Source organism: Petaurus breviceps, unplaced genomic scaffold, assembly GCF_028583685.1.
Source record: "Petaurus breviceps papuanus isolate PSGF00001 unplaced genomic scaffold, PetGlider_PUasm1.0 185, whole genome shotgun sequence".
In the NCBI taxonomy this organism is placed as follows: Eukaryota; Metazoa; Chordata; class Mammalia; order Diprotodontia; family Petauridae; genus Petaurus; species Petaurus breviceps.
Window position 1 is genome coordinate 11,398,978 of NW_027185797.1, and position 22,417 is coordinate 11,421,394.

At 36.0% G+C, this 22,417-nt stretch overlaps 2 long non-coding RNA genes across 4 annotated transcripts in view; one reads left to right on the top strand and one right to left on the bottom strand.

Moving 5' to 3' along the window:
• Positions 1-22,149, top strand: part of LOC138161670 (uncharacterized) — a 32,412-nt gene extending 10,263 nt beyond the window's left edge. The window contains exons 4-6 of one of the 3 annotated variants that reach the window (XR_011168421.1): positions 14,265-14,328; positions 17,902-17,944; positions 19,692-22,149. This is a non-coding gene — a long non-coding RNA (uncharacterized lncRNA). Of the gene's footprint in view, positions 1-14,264; positions 14,329-17,901; positions 18,318-19,691 lie in introns of those variants that run through there. The other 2 variants (XR_011168422.1, XR_011168420.1) reach the window with 2 other exon arrangements.
• LOC138161671 (uncharacterized) overlaps positions 5,718-22,417 on the bottom strand; it is a 158,963-nt gene continuing 142,263 nt past the window's right edge. The window contains exon 2 of the long non-coding RNA XR_011168423.1: positions 5,718-5,847. This is a non-coding gene — a long non-coding RNA (uncharacterized lncRNA). The remainder of the gene's footprint in view (positions 5,848-22,417) is intronic.

A 22,417-nucleotide genomic window follows, 5' to 3' on the forward strand; every position in this document is an offset into this window, starting at 1 on the left:
TGGTTTGCCATTTCCTTCTCCAGGTCATTTTATAGATGAGAAAACTGAGGCAAACAAGGTTAAGTGACTTGCTCAGTTACAAATCTAGTAAGTGTCTGAAGCCTGACTTGAATTCAGTAAGATGAGTCTTCCTTACTCTGGGCCCAGCACTCTATTCACTGCTACACCATAAAGAGGTTCACTCAAGATCCTCAGGTCACTCCTTTTTTCCCCTTTACCTTGTGTGGATCGTCAGTAATCCTGGATTATTGCCACATGCTCAGCTTCCCTTCTTTTCTAGTCATACATTGTTGTCATGGTGTTTATACTCTTTTTATAGATATGTGTGTGTTTCTATCTTTGTTAATCTCTCCATCCATCCGTATATCCTCCTATCTGTCTCTGTCTAACTAATCTCTCTCTTATATCTCCATCAGCATATCTATCCATCTAATCTATTTATTTCTATTTCTATCTCTACCCCATCTACCTCTATCTCTATCTATCCACCCACCTATCTAATCTCTCACTATATATTTCTATTTCTATCATTCAATTTATCTATGCTTCCATCTCTGTCTCCCTCATCTATCTCATCATTTACATGACTTCTCTTCTGCCATATTTGTTAGTAATCTGTCTCTTCACACGTACCAGGAATCTCTTCATTGCCTTTCAAGCTATCTTCAACTTGAATTCTTTGAAGTGATAGACAGTCATGAATCAGAGTATCACTGGAATGTTAGTGTTTAAAAGGTAGGCCTTTGTTTCAAGGAGAAGCTTGGGCTCCTCAAAAGCACCAGGCAGTTTCCCCAGTTCATGCAGCCCATTCTCATCTTACTTTACAATGTCATGTTCAGCTCATTGAATATTCACAGTGTCTTACCAAGATATATCTACTGATTTATAGCTGTGGATTATCTTTCCAACTACATAGCACAGTGTGTCACTCTTGCAATGATTCCAAGGCACTGTCTGCTTCAAAAGTCTGCCTTCTAAGTATTTAAAAAAAAGCAATTATAATATAACTAGTTAGAAATAGTCACTTGAAATTTGGGGATGAATTGACAGGTACAGGTGACAAGACCAAAGCTTTTTAAGGTCTAATCATTCTGATTGCTCAGAAATCTCTCTTACTTTGAGGGTCACTCTATTCATCTTATATCTCCCCCAAGCAAATCTGACAATGCATAAGAGGACAAAGGCAAAGAGATTTGAACCCTATGCTGAAAACTCCAGAATTACTTTCTAACTGGTGGCTTCAAGGCTAAATGATAGAGATTATTACTGATTTTGACAGTTGTTACATTTTATAAACTTCCCACTAGGTAATAAATTTGAACCATTAACCCTAGGAAATTCATGAGACATGAATAAGCATGAGGGCAGAGGTAGAAGGAGATGGGATAAATAAATAAAACCAGACACTTGCCTCAGTCATTCTTTACCAGACGCCGTAACCCCCATCCTTTTTAATTACTTGTTCACAAATGATGAAATATTAAACCAGAGAAGTTTTGATCCATCATATGTTTATCTACATTGATTACGGTACTAATTAAAATAGAAAGTTAAATAAATTCTAAAGAAAGGAAAAGTTTGGAGTGACTATCTGCCCATTCAGCCATCATAAAAAGTAGAAGGAAGGAGGCTTCAGTCAAACTGAGACCTGTTAAAAACTTTAACTTGAAAAGGCCAAGGTCCCTCACTGCATCCTGGGTCATCTCCACTTGTCCTGATCCATATCTGACCACTGGACCCAAGTGACTCTGGAGGAGAAAGTGAGGCTGGTGACTTTGCACAGGCCTCCCTCACTAAAATCAAATTCACTTTCACATCATGGTATCACCTCCCTGATCACATGGTTCTCTTTGAGAATGAAGGACAAACGGGAAGATGGTAGGAGAGACAGAACACATAATTCTCCTTTATCAACCTCTCAAGAGAGAAGAATAAAGCAACAATTAGTCCAATCCAATTTTACCCATCTTTTGGGTCCTTAAGGACAAAAGCTAGCAACTTCAATATTATTCATCACTTCCCATCTCTGCTATCTGTCTGTCTTGATCAAAGTCTCTTGAGGCCATTTCAAATGCTACAAGTAATGGAAAATAAAATACCCATGCATATCACTCCCTTACTACAAACAAAGAAACAAACAACAATCTACATTTCTAGGATGAAATGTAAACTTTTTAATTTTTAAAGTCCTTCATAATCTGATCCCAATCTCTCTTTCTAGACATATTGCCAATGACTCCCTTTACAGTACTCCATCATCCAGCTAAACTGGTCTTCTTGCTAGTCCTCACAAAGCGGCCTCCACCTCCCATCTTTGTGCCTTTGCACTGTCTGGCTGGCTCCTGGGAAGAAGGGAATGAACTACCTCTTAGAATCCCTTGTGTCAGTCAATCAGCACCTATTAAACTCTTACTGAGTGCTAGGCTTTGTGTTAGGTGCTGGCGATATAGAGAAAACAAAAGAACATCTGCCATCGAACAGCTCACATGCGAATAGGGGAGAGAACCATATACATATGATGTATGTACGGGGCAAATCGGAGGCATTGTCAGAGAGAAAGCATTGAGGGCGATCACAAAAGGACTCGTGTAGAAGGAAGACTTTGTGATGAAACCAGAAGGAAGTCAAGGCAGGAGGTGGAGACAAAGAGTATTTTAGGTATTGGGGCCAGTCAGTGAAGGGGGAGGGGAGCAATAGAACAAGCATTTATTTACACAGTTATCCCTTCCACATTGCACTTTCCCCATCTCAGTTCCTGAGTTTAGCTTCGTCTTCCTTCCCACCATAGTAGCTTTTAAAGATCAAGTCTTTTTTGTTTGTTATCTGTTCATTTTCTCGGCCTATTTCTTGACTTTGAACTTTATGTTAAAGTTGGGCTCTGCTCATCTCAGGGTACAGAGGCACTATCTCAAACTTCAAACTTTTTTCTGCTGCTATTTTCAGAGTTAGTTCTGGAGATCTGCATGTGTTTTTACGTGTGTTTCCAAGGTGGTATGATCTGGGGAGAGATGTGGTCATAGATCTCCTGGTCTATTCTCTTGCATTTATCCAAGAACTTCTGCTCCCCTACAACTATGAGTACTAGTATCCTTGACCCTGGAACTGTGACCAGGGCCCTTGCTGCCTTGTGACTGATCACAAGGACTCTTCTCTATTCTAGAACTGTGATCCAGAACTGTGTATGCACAATAGAGTTACCAATCAGTGCCAAGTGTATCCAGTGCATGCAACAGAAACCTGTAATCTCTTTCTGACTAGTTGTCTTAACCTTGTCTTGTCTCTGGGCTAAGAGCTCCCAGAAACTGTTACAGTCACCACATGTGCACTCAAGACAAGCCTCCACCCTCTCGTTATATATCTCTCCTACATATCTCTTACGGTTCCTTAGACCAGAGGAATGTCTCACCATAACCTTTTGGTAACTCTGCCATTCCAAAATATGATTTGAGGCATTATTTTAAATGTGTTTGGATGGGGAATATTGAAAAATGTTTGCTGTCTTTAATCCTCCATCTAGGCTCTGTCCTATATCCATTTCTTCTAGTCTGGAGGTGAGAGGTTAAAGCAGAACCTCAGAGTTGTTTTCATTTACATTTCTATTATTATTAGTAATTTATACCATTTTTCATATTGTTGTTGATAGCTTACATTTCTTACTTTAAAAATGACCTCTTTATATCTTATGAGCACTGATCTATTGTAAATTGTTTTTATTTTTTTATAATTTCCATCTATATAATAGATAGTAGACCTTTATTCAATAAATTGACTACAAATATTTTCCCAGTTAATTGCTGTCTTTCTAATTCCAATTGTATTGATTTTGCTGACACAAAATCTTTTCAATTTTCCATCGTAGAAGTTGTCAGTTTTATCTTTTATATGAACCTTTTTAGCCAAGGACTCTCCCCCTATCGATAATAATGAGAAGTGTCTCCTTCCCTTTCTCTCAATTCCATCTATGAAATAATTCCTTATATTTCTTATGTATTAATTTGGAGTTTATTGTGGTATGAGTTATAAGATGTTATCTAGTCTAATTTCTGCAGGCTGCTTTCTAGTTTTCACAACCAAATTTACGCTAGACTGAACCAGAGCTTCTCACACACTGTGCTGCAATGTTTGTTTACCTAGCCTGATCTATTGTTTGCTTTTTTTTTCTATTTTTATCAGGTATCAAATAGTTTTTTTTATTATCATTGTTTATAATATGGTTTGAAATCTGCTTTTATTCAAGACTACCTTTATTCCTAATTTAACCATGATTTCACAGGAAAATACTGCCTTTTTTATCCTCATAATAATATATAAAATAATTTTAAATAATTTTATAATATTAACCTTTCATAGTTTGAATTTCATAGCACCAAATCAACAAATTCATACAGAATACTATTCTCATGTTGTATTTTGTTAGTGCAGTTCAATCATTGGTAATTGATATTTTTGAAATTTTGTTTTTCCTTTATTTCTGAAGAGTACTTTGTCATTTTATTATTATAAGTCCAGTATATATGTCTTGATGGTAGACAGATATTTAATAGAGTCTGTAGTTAATTTAAATAGAATTTCTTTTCCTATATATTCCTGTTGGGTGTGGAATATAGTTTAATGATCACATGAATTTATTTTATAGACTTTAACTCTAGTAGTCCAAATTTCATTTTTCCTTCTTAATTATTCTTTGATTTGAGAAGTAGCATCACACTTATCTCATAGAATGAGTTTAATAGGATATCTTATTTATCTATTTTTGCAAACAATGTTTGTAATGTTATGACTTATTCTTTGAATATCCCATAAAATTTATTTGTATATCCATATGTTCTTAAGATTATCTCTTTGTTTAAAACTTCATTTATTACTTGCTTCATTTATATTTTTAAAGTTATTTAAAATATATTTTTAGTCTGTTCATCTAGGTGTTTTATATTTTTGCAAACATGTTTATTGTAATTAATATATAATTAGGGAAATCATTTTGATATCCCTTATCTGAAATCCCTTATATTTCCCATTTTTGGTGAATTGACTTTTTATTTTGGTAATTTTATTTTATTCACTCTTTAATTAAATTAAATTTACATCTAGATGTCTTTTTTTAAAGACCCATAGTTTTACTTATTAATTCAATAGAGATTTTTCCTTTAAAATTTCTTTATCACTATGAACAGATAGGACTTATACCAGGAATGTAGGATTGGTTCAATATTAGGAAAACTATCAGCATAATTGACCATGTCAATAACAAAATTATCAGGAATCATACAATTATCTCAATAGATGCAGACAAAGCTTTTGACAAAGCATAACACTCATTTATATTAAAAACACTAGAGAACAGAGGAATAAAGTTTTTTTTTTCTTAAAATGATAAGTTGTACCTATCTAAAACTATCGGCAAGCATTATTGTAATAGGGATAAGCTAAAAGACTTTCCAATACAATCAGGGGTGAAGCAAGGGTGTCCATTATAATCTCTATTCTGCAATATTTTACTGGAAATACTAGCTACAGCAATAAGAGAAGAAAAAGAAACTGAAGGGATTGGAATAGGTAATGAAAAAAACAAAACTAACATGCTTTGCAGATGATATGATGGAATACTGTAATGTAATGCCATGGAAAGGCAACTTCCCAAGGTTCAAAATACCAGCATAGGTGCTCTCCATTTTATTCAGTGACAAACCAAGAACAGAGCAGGTCAAAACATGACATCATTCAAAATACAGCATTTACTAAGTGTGATTAAATAATCTCCAAGCACTACCCCACCCCAGGACCTTCCAATCATTCAAGCAATTACAAAGTCTCTGTTCTAAATACTTCTCCACCCCTAGGCTGTACCTTCATTTGGTCCATCACAAAGCACAAAAAGGTTAAAAGTTCCCCACCCCTGGATCACAATTGAATCTACCCCAGAGTTACATCAAGTTTAAGCACAGCACTTAATACCCAAATGGAGGTCTTTTCTTCATCTTGACAGGAGGCAAGTTCTCAGCAATCTTAGTTCCTGGGGAGACAAGGCTTAGCAAGGCCACAAGATACATTGCCAGTCTCTTCATTAATTCATCCTCTGTCTGTAGAACAGTCCTAGAACCCCTGAAAACATTAACAAAACCCTCTCCTAGGATTTCTGTAAACATACAACAAGAAAATCCTTTATCAGGGCTTCTGAACCAACATAAAGGTTCCCAGACCCCTGCAACAACAGCACTGTCCTTCACCAGTGGACAGTATTCACTCTGTCTGCAGGACAGTCTCCAGACCCCTGCAACAACAGCACTGTCCTTCACCAGTGGACAGTATTCACTCTCTGTCTGCAGGACAGTCTCAGGGCTTCTTAACCAAAAGCCAGGTTCCAGGACTTCTTCAACAACAGAACTGTCTTTCACCAGTGGACAAATCTGACAAAACAACATCAAAACAGACAGACAAAGTACCAGCAAAACAGCCATGTCTCCTCAGTCCTTGGAAGCTCAGGGGGCAGGTCTCAAAAGTCCAGGGCAATTCAAAGCGGCCACCAGCAATTCTCTTAGTCTCTCTCTCTCCAGGAGGTGCCGCTTCCAAAAAAAAAAAAAAGTTCTTCTGCCTCTCTCTTGTCTCTCCAAATCTAAGGTCACCAGCTCCTCCCAGTTCAGGACTTTCTTTTCACATCAACAAGTCCATCCCACAGGTGGGATTAACAAGCTCTGGGTTTTAACACAATCAATTTGAAAACCAAGCCAATACAGGGGAATCTTTAATTGCCATTACTATCACAAATACTTAGAGAATCAATAAAAAAACTAGTGGAAAAAACGAACAACTTTAGCAAATTTGCAGGATGAAATAAACCCACGTAAGTCATCCACATTTCTATATTTTGTCAACAAAGTCAAGCAATAAGAGAGAGAAAGAAAAATTCCTTCTAAAACAATTGTAGACAGTATAAAATATTTATGAATCTACCTGACAAGATAAACAATATGATCACAATTACAAAACACTTTTCCCACAGATAAAGTCAGATCTAACAACTAGAAAAAAAAATAATTGTTCAGGGGTAGGCTGAGCCAATATAATTAAAATGACAATTCTACCAATTTAATCTATTTATTCAGTGCCATGCCAATCAAATTGTCAAAATATCTTTTTATACAGCTAGAAAAACTAATAACAAAATTTATCTGAAAGAACAAAAGGTCAAGGATATCAAGGGAATATAATATAAATAAAATATAAGCTGAACAATATAATGATCTAAAATGATCCCAAAGGACATGATGTTGTATGAATAAAGACTGAAGCATACTATTTTTCACTTCCTTTCTCTTTAAATTCAAATCTTCTTGTACAAAACAAATTATTTGGAAATGTTTTATATGATTATATATCTATAAACTATATTGGATTGCTTACCATCTCAGGGAGGGAGAAGGTCAGGGAGAGAAGAAGTGAGGGATAGAATTCAGAATGTAAATCTTAAAACAGAACAAATGTTAAAATTGTTTTAGCATATGAGTGTGGGAAAATAAAATATTAGAAATGAAAAAAAGAAATTTTGAAAAGTTGATTATGATAGATATCTGGTGATTAGTGTAAGAGAAATCAAGTATACATATTTTTCAGCTTTGCATGTGAAATATATATAAATTATATTTCTGCTAAGATAGAAATAAAGTGCAAAGGGAGATGAGCAGAAAAAAAATAGGGACATCATTGTTCAACCAAATTAAAACTATATAATCAGTAAAAGGCATTTGAAAAAGTAATTTAAACTTACACAGAAATAAAATAATATCATCTTAAAGAATGGGTGAGACAAAACACAAATCATACAAATGATAAACTTATAACAGAAAATGAAAATAGCAATAAAACATAGCAAAACTTTTGGGATGCAGCTAAAACAGTACAAGGAAAACCCATATATTTTTTATTTTTAAATATTGTCATTTTTGAGAGAAAAATAGATAAATGATTTAGTCATGTCAAAAAAACACAAAAACTATAAAAGCAACAAATAAATGAACTCAGACATAAAAATGAAAAGAAATACAGAACAAAGAGATATAAGCAAATTTTATTTTTAAATAATATTTTGTTTTCCCCAAACTAAGTATAAATGGAATTTTAACATTAATTTAAAAAAATGAGTTCCAAATTTTTTTCCTTTCTTCCCCTTTCACCTCCCTCCTCTTTGAAATGGCAGGCAATTAGATATCATTTATATGTGTGCAATCATGCAAAACACATTTCCATTTTAGTTATGCTGTGAAAGAAGACCCAGAACCATCACCACCACCATCAAACCTCCCCCCAAAATGTGACAAAGATAAAATGGAAAAGAGTATGCTTTGATTTTCATTCAGACTACATCAATTCCTTTCTCTGGAGGTGGATATCCTTTTCATGAATACTTTGGAAATGTCTTGGACCATTTATTGTATTGTTGAGAATGGCTAAGATATTCACAGCTGATCATCATACAATATTGCTGTTGCTGTGTCCCATGTTCCCTTGGTTCTTCTCAATTTGATTTGTATTAATTCAGGTAAGTCTTTACAGGATTTTTTAAAATTAGCCTGCTCTTCATTTCTTATAAAACAATAGCATTCCATTACAATCTTATCCTACAGCTTATTTACACATTCACAAATTGATGGACATCCTCTCAATTTCCTATTATTTGCCACTACAAAAAGAATTGCTATGAATAGTTTTGTCCCCCAACTTTTTTATCTCCTTGGGATATAGACCCAGTAGTGGTATTTTTGGATAAAAGGGTATACACAATTTTATAGCCCTTTGGGCATAGTTTCAAATTGCTCTCCAGAATGGTTGGATTAGTTCATATTCTCAGCGACAGTTTGCTGGTCTCCCAATTTTCCTACACTCCCTCCAACATTTGTCATTCAATTTTTCTGTTATATTAGGTAATATAAAAAGTGTGAGGTGGCACTTTAGAGTTGCTCAAATTTGCATATTTCTAATCATTAGTAATTTAAATCACTTTTCAAATGACTATGCCATGAGCAATTACTATTTTCCAGTTGCTATGTCTGACTTTATTTGCATGAAAAGTGTTTTGTAATTGTGATTGTATAGTCCCTAGATTTGTCTCATCAGGTAGACTTCTGAGTATTTAATATTGTCTGCATTTATTTTAAATGGGATTTCTCTTTCTCCTGCTGCTTGACTTTGTTGGCAATATATAGAAATGCTAATGATTTATGTGGGTTTATTTTGTATTCTTAAACTTTGCTAAATTTGTGTAATGGTAATGAAATTTGAAGATCCATTTGTATTGTAAAACTAGGAGGTACTTAGCACCTAATTTCAAATTAAGCCTCTGTTAAAGAAACAAAAGGTATGAACCTCTGTTGCTGATGTAACAGGAAGGGGCTGAAAAGGAAACCCCTGTTGCTGACGTGATAGGAAGGGACTGAGTAGGGAGGAGCAATACTGTATATAAGGAAAAACACTAGCTGGGAAAGTCAGAATTTCCGGGAACTTGTGGTGGCAGAGCTTCTCCTGAGGGCCAGCTGGAGCTGCTGAGGAACTTCTGAGGATTTCTGAGGACCAGCTGAAGTTGCAAAAGACTGAGGAAGCATGATTGTGGTGTCAGTATTTTGTCTGTTTGTGGCTTTGTTAAGCCTTGATTTCCCAAGGATAAAGATTGTGAAGGATTTTAGATTGTCTGTATACTGTGAGCTTCAGTGTAGGACAGGAACTTCACGGAGAGCTGGACAAGCAGCTGGGAGCTCCTGATCCTTGAATCCAAATGACAGTTTGGTGAATCCAGGTAGGAGCTGGAACCATGGAAGGAGATCCAGGGAATCTGAGAGCCTACCCTGAGTCAAGCTGAAAGAAGACTTTACTTGGATACTGTGTACTGATTGAGAAGATTGTGATTTACTTGTGACTGAGGAGTAGATGACCTGTGTATTTTCTGATGATTGAATAGTGAATGATGACTGAATAGCAATTGATTTGTAACTTATTCTGCCCCAGGAGTGCAGAACTTTGAATATTGTATTTTGTGACAAGCATCCTTAAGGATGATTGAATGATTGAGTTGCTAAGTGATTGATTGGCTAAATGATTGTACTTTGTTCAAAACTAGGTGACCTCTGTGGTGAAAACTATGTGGCCATTTTAGTGATAAGTTGTAACATTGTGAATGCTGTATTTTGATTTTCTGTGATAAATTGTAACATTGTGAATGCTGCACCTTGATTTACTGTGAATATTTTTCTCTTATTTGTTATTGAATAAATAGGGTGTTTACTATACTATGTAATCAGAAAAAAAAAGCTGTTGAAAGCTGTTCACAGTAGCATTCTTCTGGAAAGCTGCTTTTGTGTAGCATTACAAGTTATTAACTATTTCCACTAGTATTTTTTTCATTGATTCTCTAGGAATTTTAAGTATACCATCATATTATGTGCAAAGAGTGATAGTTTTGTTTTTTTATTATCTGATTCTTTCACTTTCTTTTTTCTTCTCTAACTGCTATAGCTAGCATTTCTAGTAAAATGTTGTAGAATAGAGATGATAATGGGCATCCTTGCTTCATACCTGATTGTTTTGGGAGAGATTTTTAGCTTATCCCCATTACAATAATGCTTGGTGGTGGTTTTAGATAGATACTACTTCTCATTTTAAGGAATGCGCCATTTATTCCTCTGTTCTCTAGTATTTTTCATAAAAAAAATGAGTATCATTTTGTCAAAAGTTTTTTTTTTTCTGCACCTATTGAGATAATTGTTTGATTCCTGCTGGTTTTGTTATTTATATGGTCAATTATGTGGATAGTTTTCCTAAAATTGAACCATTCCCACATTCCTGCTATAAGTCCCACCTGGTCGTATTCTATAATTCTTGGATTACATTTTTGTAATCTCTTTGCTAATTTTACTTAATTAAAAAAAAATTTTACTTAATTTTTTGCATCAATATACATTGGGGATATTGGTCTATAATTTTTTTCTGTTTTGGCTCTTCCTGGTTTAGGTATCAGCACCATATATTTGTTGTAAAAGAAATTTGGTAGAACTCCTTCACTTACTTTTCCAAATAGGTTATATAGTACTGGAATTAGTAATTCTTTAAATGTTTGGTAGAATTTTCTTCCAAAATACTTGGTGGAATATCTAATTTTTCTAAATTTCTTTTCAGATTTTTAATTTATTGATTGATTATATTTTGTAAGATTTTTCTATGTTTGAAAGGTGCACATGGAGGTCCCCAACTGTTACAGTTTTGCTGTCTATTTCACCCTTTAATTCAAAGAGTTTCTCCTTTATGTGCATGAATATTATGACATTCAGTATATATATATATATATATATATGTATATGTATATATTAAAGTACTGATATTATTTCAGTATCTATGCTAACTTTCACATTATGTGGTTTCCTTGTTTATCTTCTTTAACCATTTCTACTTTTAGTTTCGCCTGTTCTGGAATCACGATTTCCACTCCCCTTTCACTGACTCTGCCTAGTTTTCTGTTGACTTAAATGTCTCTCTACACAAAAATATTTGTGTGTGCATATATGTGTATTTGAGTCTTCTTTTCCTACTGAGGATAATGAAGTACCCATTCTCACCTTCATGCTTATATACTCTTCTTTTGGGAGACCCCAATTTTGAGAATGATTAAGTTCCTCCCTCTTCTTCATTGTTTCTTCTCTAATGTCTTACTTTTACTCTCCTTTTCCCTTCCTCTCTTAAAATAAACAAAACAGAACCAAACTATACCCACGACCTATGTTTGCTTTCTTTATTCCTTCTGGGAACCTAATATATAATAAGATTCTGTTTTCCCCAATTCCCCAAAAAATCAAGTACTCCATTTTCATTTCACTCCATCTACATGCTTAAATGGATTTAACTTTCTAGGTTGCTTTTTTCTCCTTTTTCTGTTTTAAAGATGATACCCATATTGAGTCTTTTATACTAATGCATCAAAATTCTACATTCCATTAAATGTGTTGTTTTTCACCTTGTATTATATGCTTAATTTTTTAAGGATAAATTACTCTTGAATGAAATTCTTTTTCTTTGCCCTTTAGAATATTGTCATATATACTTTTCTTTCATTTATATAGTTGCAACATAGTTTGTGCAATCCTGACTGATTCCTTACTACTTGAATTCTTTCTTTTTGACTGCCTTCAAGTTTTTTTTTTTCTTTGAGCTAGAAGCTGAATATTGGTATATTCAATTTATGGATTATTTGGAGAGGTGATCAGCGTATACTTAATGGGTGTTCATTATAATCCTTGGAGGTTTTCTTTTATGGTTTCTTTTTTTTTTTTTTTGCTTTTTTTGGAGGGCAATTGGGGTTGACTTGACCAAGGTCACACGGGCTAGTAAGTGTGTCAAGGGTCTGAGGCTGGATTTGAAATCAGGTCCTCCTGACTCCAGGGTCAGTGCTCTATTCACTGCACCACCTAGCCACCCCAATCTTTATAACTCAACCATATTTCTTCATTTTATCGGCAGCTTTCTTCTGATTATTCCTATCTCCAGTCTCAGATCCTAGATTGGGATTTTTGTGCCAGGAACAGACTCTGCCCTGCTACACACCCCACCACCCTCTCTGATGGGATGGGTAGGTCCTGATCTTGTCCCTGCTGCAGCCTAGACACTGCTAGCACAGCCTTGCATTGATTTTGGATGATGCACATGGGTCCCAGTGCTCCTCCCTGACTTGTTCCATAGTCCTAGCCTTGGATAGGATGCTAGACCAAGAAGTGGAATAAAACCTTATCCTCCACTTCAATTCTGCTACTGTCTCCTGGTGGCCAAAGGCAGATACTGGGCACGAACTTGTCTCTGCCTCCTTCTCGTGTATAGTCATCAGTCATGTGTTGGTTTGACCTACTATGCCCTGATAGGATATGGGAAAGCTGAGATCATGCTGGCTCTAGGTCTCCTGGAGGACCCTTAAGCACATGGACACTTCTGTTCCATCTTGGTTTTCTTAGGTGTTAGATTTTCATCTAATCTTTCTCTTTCTTTTCTCTTTTCCATTCCCTTACTCTATTTTAATAACTTTCAAAGTACAAATCTTAACATTCTTATATTCAACATTCATTTTGGCTAACTCAAGTAATTGTATTTTTCCTCAAAAGTACAGAGTGTCTGAGTCAGGTGCTATTCTTTTATATCTTTTCAGAGATCTGCAGCAAGAGAAAAAAAAGTAAATCCGTTTTATTTATTTTTGCTCCTATTGAGTCCATCCTTCTAGAGAATCATTATGTAATAAAACCAAAATACTGACTGAGCCCTTTCAAGGGAACCCCATGGACTTTCTGTTTTTTCATTTGGATGATGAGGGAGACTTTTGAGGATTCAAAAAATTCTATAGTGAACATTATAGATAGTCTTAATTTTGCTTTCTCCTGAAAGCTATTAAGTCATGTTATTTATGTCACCTGCCTTTTTCTTAGGTCTTTCAGAAGGTACAGACACAGTGCAAACAAATATTGAGATGCTGGGGGAAGGGGTGACTATCTGCTAGTTGTGATCTTCCCCTTTTTCACTAATTTCACATTTGAGCCCAGTTCAAAATCCTCAAAGCACCTCGAACCCCTAACTGTGACATAGGAAAAGCAAAATGTTAGATAGAAGGCAAGGAAGCAGGTGAGGCATGGAAATTCAGAGAAGCATGGAGGAAGGGAGGAAGAGGATGATGGGATGGAGTCTGATCATCAGAAGCAGAGCTTGTGGGAGTCTTGAGTGGTGCTGAGCATTATGCAAGTGAGAACTATCCTGAGAACAAATTTATTGCTAATTCAATAGAAGCTGGAGATAGAGATCTTGATCAAGTCTCCCTGGCCTGCCCCCCCCACACACACACACACTTCCATCTTTCCCAAGAAGGCATTGTATTGTCAGTTCCTCACTGTTTTTGGATTGATGATGCCTTCTAGACTTAGAAGGCATTAACCCTTAGGTTAAGAATGTATGTGTTTTCATAAATTGGCAAATGTGACAAACCTATTGATCAACAGATTTGCTCTTCTATATGCATATTCTGTTGAATGCTTAGAAATAGAGGGGAGAGAAATAAAAGATTCCTTAGTAAAGGGACCAGTGGAAGACAGGGTAGGAATTGGAGCTGATTTATCACAGAAAAATGACTTACTGGATTGTACAAATTTATCAGTGAATTCAGGATTCATGTAATTCTAGAGATACAGTCATGAGATGGTAAAGGCTTCAGAATCTGAAGAAGCATGACATTCTTTTGTTTTCCTTTTAAGCTTTTGTTTTACAAGAAACAAGAAAAGGAAGCCTTCCCAAGAGGATTCTGGGAAGATGGCAGAGGTCAGAAAATTCTAAAATCTCGAGATCTTCCCCAACAAAAGAGTTAAAATAGCACCTTGGGACAAGCAAAGTGTGGGTGGAGATAAATAAGAACAGGGGATTAACCTGGTCCTCAGGGGACAATTTGAGAAGCTCAGAAAAAAAAAATCCCAGGATTAGGTTTAATCCCTGTGAAGAGTAAACACCTCCAGGCTAGATTCTGCTTTAACAGCCAGTGGCAAGCCTCTTAAACAACAAGAGGCAAATCTTGGGGTTAGTTGGTTTGTGAGGCTGCCTTGGCCCCAGCCACCAGAACTTCTATCCCCAGGATAGTGAGGGGAGTTGCATATCTGAGCCCAGAAAGATAGAGGGAAGCACTACTGACCAGAAACACCAAACCAGGTCTGCTGGGAAGAGCATTGGGGGCAAGAAGGAACCAGTACATGCCCAGTGAGCGCAGAAGCAGTGAGGCAGAAAGTTCCTGACTGTGGGCACATGCAGGAGGCTGGAGGTTTGGCTTTGGTCCTGAGTGGAAGAACTGAAGATCTAGGGCAAGAGGCACCATTTCCCACGCCCCAGGGCTAGAGATGACTACAAATAATGAAACTATCACCACAAATATACACAGGCAAAGGAGAAAGAATTCAACCATAGAAACCTATTATGGGACTGGAGATGACTAGGGTTCATCTTCAGAGGAGCATATTGAAACAAAGAAATCCCCAAAGAGTAACATCAAATGGTCAGCAACCCAAAAAGAATTTATAGAATTTAAAAAAAAAGACTTTAAAAATCAAATGACAGATATGGAGGGAAAAATAAAAAAATAAAATAAGAATAATCAAAGAAAAACAGGAAGGGTGTGAAAGGAAAGTCAACCAGTTAGAAAAGTAGATCCACAATCTTAAAGAAGAAAATGTATCTTGAAAATTAGAATTGGGCAGTGAAGCCAGTGAAATTATAACAGATCAAGAAATAATTAAATAAAATATGGGTAATGAATAAAACAGAAGATAAAATGAAACATCTTATAAGAAAAACAACAGATTTGGAGAATAGATCAAGAACAGAAAATTAAAAAAAAATTGGACTAACAAAGTTTCGATCAAAATAAGAATCTCGATACAATAATACAAGAAATAATTAAGGAAAACTGTCTGGAAGCATTAGAACAAGGGGGAAAGATGAAACAGAAAAAAATTATCAATCACCACTTAAAAGAGATCCCACTAGGAAAACTCATAGGAATATCATAGTCAAATTCTGAAACACCCCTAGCTCAAGGAAAAAAATTTAGAGCATCAAGATTAAAACAATTTAAATATGATGGTGCCACAATTAGAATTACACAAGACTTAGCAGCAGAGACATTAAAGAACCCCAGGACTGGGGAATACAACACATCAAAGAGTAAAATAATTGGGACTTTGGCCAAAAATATCATACCTTGCAAAGATAAGTGTTATCTTGAATGAAAAAAAAATTGACATTTGACAAACTCTCAGACTTTCAAGACTTTGTTAAAAAATATCCTGAACTTAATAGACAATTTGACATACAAGAACCAAGAGAAATATACGGTACATAACAAAGACTGATTATAAGGGATCCATAAGGACAGACTATTCACTTTTTATATATGTAAAATGTATATCTAAGATTATTAATAATAATTGGGTAGTTCATAAGATTGGGGTAAACCTGAGTATGAAAAGAATTTAAAAAGGAAATGATTTAGGAAGAACTAAAAAGAGTCATTATTTTATACAAATGAAGTGCAAGAGGAAGAATCGATACACAGTAATTAGATGGCAGAGGATGACTGTTAGTTTTGGTAACCTACTTTCATGGGGAGTGGGTTTAAGAGGGAACAATATGTATATATTTAAAAGTGTATAAAAGTATTCAAATTCAGAAGAAACAAAATGGTAGGGGCATAGGGAAGGGGGAGAAGAGAAGGAAGGGATCTTTAGAGGGGAGGGTGAGGAAAGAAGTAAATAGGGGTATACCAAGGTATTTAGATTTATGGGAATGGGAGGATAGGGGAGAGCTCCTTGGAGTAGGGTAGGCAAGTCATAAGAGGACAAGGTAGTGAGTAAAAGTAAAGTAGAGGAGGCAGGAGGGATAGGAAACAAGATATATGCAAATACATAAAAACAAAGATCAGGATTAGAATAGGTTTAGGAAAGTATATGTCTACATATGTGTATATATATATATATATATATATAGCTATAGAGTAGAGAAACATATCTAACCTTTATTGTAGTCTTCTGGGGGAGGTTGGAGGGAGGGAAAAAAGAACATAGTAAAAATTTCACAGCAGAGAACAAAAGAAAACTCACAAGGAAGCAAAGAAAAGAGAGTTCTCAACATGAGTATTATTTATCATATAGGCTTTCTTAAAATGAAAATTTATTGTTACAAATTTTGTATCCTCTTTTATGTTCTGCTGTGCACATGACATGTTTTCTTTTTCTTTCCAACTTTGTATTTAAATTCCAATACTTAAGTTTATGATAGGCTTTTTTCCTCTATTGTGTATTTGTGTTATGACATTTGAGTCTAAAATAAAATTTTGGAAAAAACAAAAAAAGGAAGCATTCCCGTCACCATGCATGAAATGAGGAAAGTGATTTAATCAAGAAGGGAATGAGTTACTAGAGAAGTTCCATTCACAAGAAAAGAACAGAAACAAGTTTGAACAAACATCTCAGAAAGTTTTCCAGGCTCTTTAGATAATATACAACTCAGCCTGCCTAACTAGCTCCCCAGGGTTACCTGATGATTATAATATTATTAGCAATTGATGTTTGCATAACATTTCCATTTTTTGAAAAAAATCAACACAAGTTATTTCATTCAAGCCTCCCAATAACTCCTTGAAGGCAGCAATACAAGTGCCATTTTCCTCATTTTTACAGATAAAGAAACTGAGGCTAAAAGAGATTAAGAGGCTTAATCAGCATTACACAAATTCTAAGTATCTGAGCTGGGATTCAAATCCCTGCCTTCCTGACTCCAACTTCACTATCTGTAATACCACTCTACTTCTCTGAAGGTAACATGTTGATATCTTTTATGAAAAAATTACCACATATTTAGTTGAATAAATTTTCAAGTTGTCAAAAACTGTCTCTAAATACCTTCATAATGGCTCCACTGACACCATACAAGGTGTCACAAGTCTTAGTGCAGTGAACTTTTACTAGCTTAAAACTGCACTAAGATTAATGGAGAAAATAATTATTTGCTTTCACATATGAGACAGCAGGATGTAGTGATAAGAACACTACTGTATTTAATTTCAACTTCTGCTACTTGATATTTGCATGGTCTTAGGCTTATTCATCTATAAAACTGAGTGTAGGGAAAGAAGCATGGGGACTGGAGGGAGGGTTAGTCAATTCACATTGGGTAGCTAACTGTTAAATTTCCACTGTAAGCATTTACACCTTAGAAATCAGCAAAACTTAGAAATTGAGGTTTGATCTATTGTGTTGTTGATTGTCTAGACTGAAGAAAGTGATGAAGAAAAAATTGAATAATGTCAACTGAACTTAAAAGTAAGTCAAATGTGTATTTTTTTTTCAGGGACCTGGTTGTTCAACGTTTACCAAAATATCCCAGGAAAGAGGTAATCGAAATGGTTTCTAAAGTTCTTTCCTGGCCTGAATTCTATGGAAAATACAAATAATACTTATGAAATATCATTTATTTCAAGATCATTACATAAATGATACAATATCCTAAGTCTCACAGTCACCATTTCAGAATCTAAATGTGTGTTGTACAAAATGTTAATTTATTGATGTTGTCTCAAATGGTGCCCTATAGTTGGGACTTGGGAACATGTTTGCTATTATAAGATTTCCTTAGTAATTGCTTTCTCTTTAATTAGATAGTTCCTGCATATACCCTTCTCAACCAAGTCCGTAGAAAAGTATATTCTTTTTAGAATGGAATATTATAAATCTCATACTAGTCAATTTCCCAAATGAAGGCTGTAATAAAGCACGTCAAACACTAGATGGCGGACTTGCCACACTAGTTCTGGCTGAAAGACACCTGCTCTTAATGTGAGGAAATATAGCAAATTGAAAGTAAAACTTATTTGCAGACAGAATTTTGCTCAGAATAATGAAACTTATTCTTTCATCCAATGTCAGTGTATGGGGAGACTACTGTCTCCCCTTTGGGGCTTCAGGAGATGAGTTGTTTCTTGGGAAAGATGAAAAAGATGAATTGGGTTAAAGGACCACCAAAAATTTTATGGGATTCTACATGAAGATTGCAAAGAAATTTTATGATCGCTCACCCTGAAGCAACAAGATTGCTTGAATTTCTTTTGTGTTATTGCACAATTATTATTTTATTAAGATTTCCAGAGGCACATAAAGGAACTCAGGAATCCAGGATAAATTCAATTTCAGAGTCCCTTTCCTCTATTAATTATTTCCTATTATCTAGTTTATTACTTATTGGGTTTTTTAGATAGTTGTTTTCATGTTGTCTTTTCCGCTAGATTGTGAGCTCCTTGAGAGCAAGGACAATGTTTTTCCTTTCTCTTTAACCCAAGGGTTTGGCACAGTGGCTGGAACACAGTAGGTGTTTAATAAATCTTTACTGATTGATTAATAGTAAGGGAGGCAAGGAACAGAGGATAATATACTCCTAGCTGTGTGCGGCTGTACTAGGTAACCTTTTGTGGGGGAAAGGGATAAGGGAAAGATAGTAAAGGGAGAAAAAGGCATCCTGCTTAGAGGAAATCACACCAGGCAACCTCAAGAAGGAGGGTTTGGAGTGAATGGGAAGAGGTAGTAGGGAGTGGGAGGAAGCAGAAAAGGAAGAGTTCATTGAAAGCATAAAGAAGTGTCTAAGAGTGGTGCCTTAATGTACCATGCAACACATGAGTAGTGGACTGGAGGATGAGATAAATAGGAAGTGACCTAGGATTTTGGCATCCTGAGTAAAAGGCCCAGGTGACCAACCTTAGTTATGATTCTGAAGAATTCATCCAGAATTCATATGTTTTGTTATTTCTTTTTTTAATCCAAGGAATTCTGGTGGAAAAGAGCTTCTAGCTCCAGTATCATGCCAAGTGGACATTTGTTATTCAAGAGAAAATGTGAAATAATCAGTTTGGTTGGTTCAGTTTAATATCAAACCTTCCCTCAATGTTATGGGCACAAATATGTAAACCAGACTGTGTTTACCATGTACCCACCATACATTGCACTGGCAGAAATATGGATGGGTAGGTATAGGTTGGGGTATAAGTTCCAAATTTTAGGGGAAACATTGATTAACTATTCAAAAGAGGGTAACCAGGATGAGCTATTGGTACCTGTCATAGGGTTGAGTGTTGTCTTTTGTTCTCAAAGGGGACCAAAATGACATCACTACATTGGAGTCAAGGGACAGCATGAACAACTGTGGCTGATCAGAACAATACAAGCTCAGAAAGTTCTACCATAGATTGGGCACAAATAATCTATATGAGCATTTGGAGAGGAACCTGTCATATGAGGATCAACTGAAGGAGCTAAGGGTTTTTGGTACCAAGGAGAAAAGGTTCGAGGGGACATGATAGTTGTTATCAACTAAGTGAAGGACTGCTATTGGAAGGAAAGGATAGCACCCGAATCTGGCATTTCATTGATATAGCAAGCTCCCGGATTTAGAAGTGGATAGAAGGAGACATCCCTTCTGCCCTACAGATAAACACCATCTCTGCAGCTTAGAGTCTAATAGAGGTCCCTGGAGCAGAGATGTCAAACTCACAGCCAACAGGTGCAAGCTCCCTGAAGAACTGCCAAGTGCTGGCCAATGCACTTTGCTTAAGTTAACGAGCTCCCTACGTGCACGAGCCCAAAATGGAATGGAAGGTAGAAGATACCCTCCCTTGCCAGTCTTCAAACAGTCACAGGGTGACCACATGTGGCGCATGAGGATCAGAGGAGTAGGAGACTTGACCATGGTCTCATGACAGCAATTGGAGATGGCATACCAATCAATGAGATCACATATCTTATTGAAATGTTGAAGTACATTCCATCTGCAAGATAAGAAAAGACCAAACAAGGCATTTATCCCCCTGCTTGAACCAAACAATAGGACTAACCGCCTATTTTATCTCTAAACACCGTGTTCTACTGGTCTGTTCACAAAAGGACCTGTTTCCCAATGGTCAGTGTTCTTTACCCATTCGGTTACAGTCTGTGTAGATAAGCAATATGTTGGGGGAGAAGGAGAATAACTTCTTTTGGAAAAAGGTTTTGAACCAGACAGAAAGTATCAGAGGCAAGATTTGAAACCGGGTCTTATTGACACCAAGTCTAGCTTTTTATCTAAGAAAAACCTGGGTGCAAATCCTACTTCTAACACTTGCTAGTTGTGTGGACATTGGCAAGCCCTTTATCTTTCCTGAGCCTCAGTCTCTTAGTCTGTAAAACTAGCACAATAATAGCTATACTACCTACATCCCATGGTTGTTATGAAGCTCAAATGAAACTATGAGTATAAAATGCTTTAGTAACCTCAAAATGCCAATAAATGCCAATTGTGATGATTGTTTTATTATTAATAAAATCTATCATTGAGACATATATCATAATATATATCAAGTCAGTGATATCAGATAGATATATCAAAATATATCATATCAGTGATTTATGTTTTCACAAAATGTTTTACGATAGAACAAGGTCATTCAGTGGATAGAGCACTGGGCCTGCAGTGAGGAAGATCTGAGTTCCAATCCCGTCTCCAGACATTTCCTAGCTAGATGGCCCTAGAACAAGTCACTTAATCTCTCTGCATCTCTCCTTCCTCATCTGTAATACAAGGACAGTCATAGCACCTCACAGGGTCATTGTGAGAATCAAATGAGATATTTGTAAAGTGCTTAGTTCAGTGCCTGGAGCAAAGTTCCTGCTGCTGCTGCTGCTGCTACTATCACTGCTGCTGCTATTATTGCTGCTGCTGCTATCATCACCATCATTATTATCAAGTGCTATCCTCCCAAAAGTTCTGTGAATCATTACTATTCTGTAGATAAAGAAACTAAGATGGAGAAACTTATGCAGACTGAGAAGCCTCTTGGACTCCCTGGATTACTTCACGTTCCAGCAAAAATCTCACCTTCTGGAAGAAGCCTTTCCTGCTCCCTCTTCTTCTAGTGACTTTGGTTCCCATTTATCATGTAGATAGCTAGTTTGCACATACTTACTTGCATGATACCTCCTCTAGTGAAGGGACTGTCATTCCTTTTTTTGTATCCTCAGTGCTTTGAACAATGTCTGGCACACAGTAGGTACTTTATACAATAAATGTCAGAGACAAAATTAGAACTCAGGTTTTCCTGACTTAAAGTACAACATTTAATCCACTCACCTATTATTGTAGATATGCAACCCTGCCCCCCCCATATATTTTTTAAACCCTTATAGGCATTGGATCTCTACTAAATCTATAAAATATATAGATTATACACAGTCCTTGGGGAATACTCTCTGGTCAAAGGCTTGGACAATTTGCCTAAACTTAGATATATTTTCCTGAATGTAGATTTATGAAAACTTATTGCTTTTGTCTAAATGACAAAAGTTATGTAGTCAGGATGAAGTGAAATTAAATCATAAGAAATCTGTGTTATAAGCTGGATTTGTTCTTTATCTGATATGATCTCTGAAGCAAAATTACTCTTTATGTTTCTCTATATCTTTCTCTATCTCTCTCTGTCTCCCTCCTCTCTTTCTATCTCTCTTTACTCTATCTCTCCCTGTACGTGTCTTTCTCTCTTTCTCTCTCTCTGTCTCTCTCACATGTGTGCATGCACACACACACACATACATACACATGCTCACACATACCCACATCCTGTAGGGTTAATTGAATATAAAATATTTCCTGTTCATTAATAGGCCTATATGACCACATATGTTCCCTTTTTAACTTGGAACAGGAACCATGTTCACAGGTCTAAAGGTACACAAGTATTGCAATCATGGATATTTTGCTACTTTGAGCTATGGCCCAGTTCATAGCTGTGACACATGTTGAATCACATAGAGCCCTTCGGTGGAGGAACTTGCCTAGGGAGGACCTT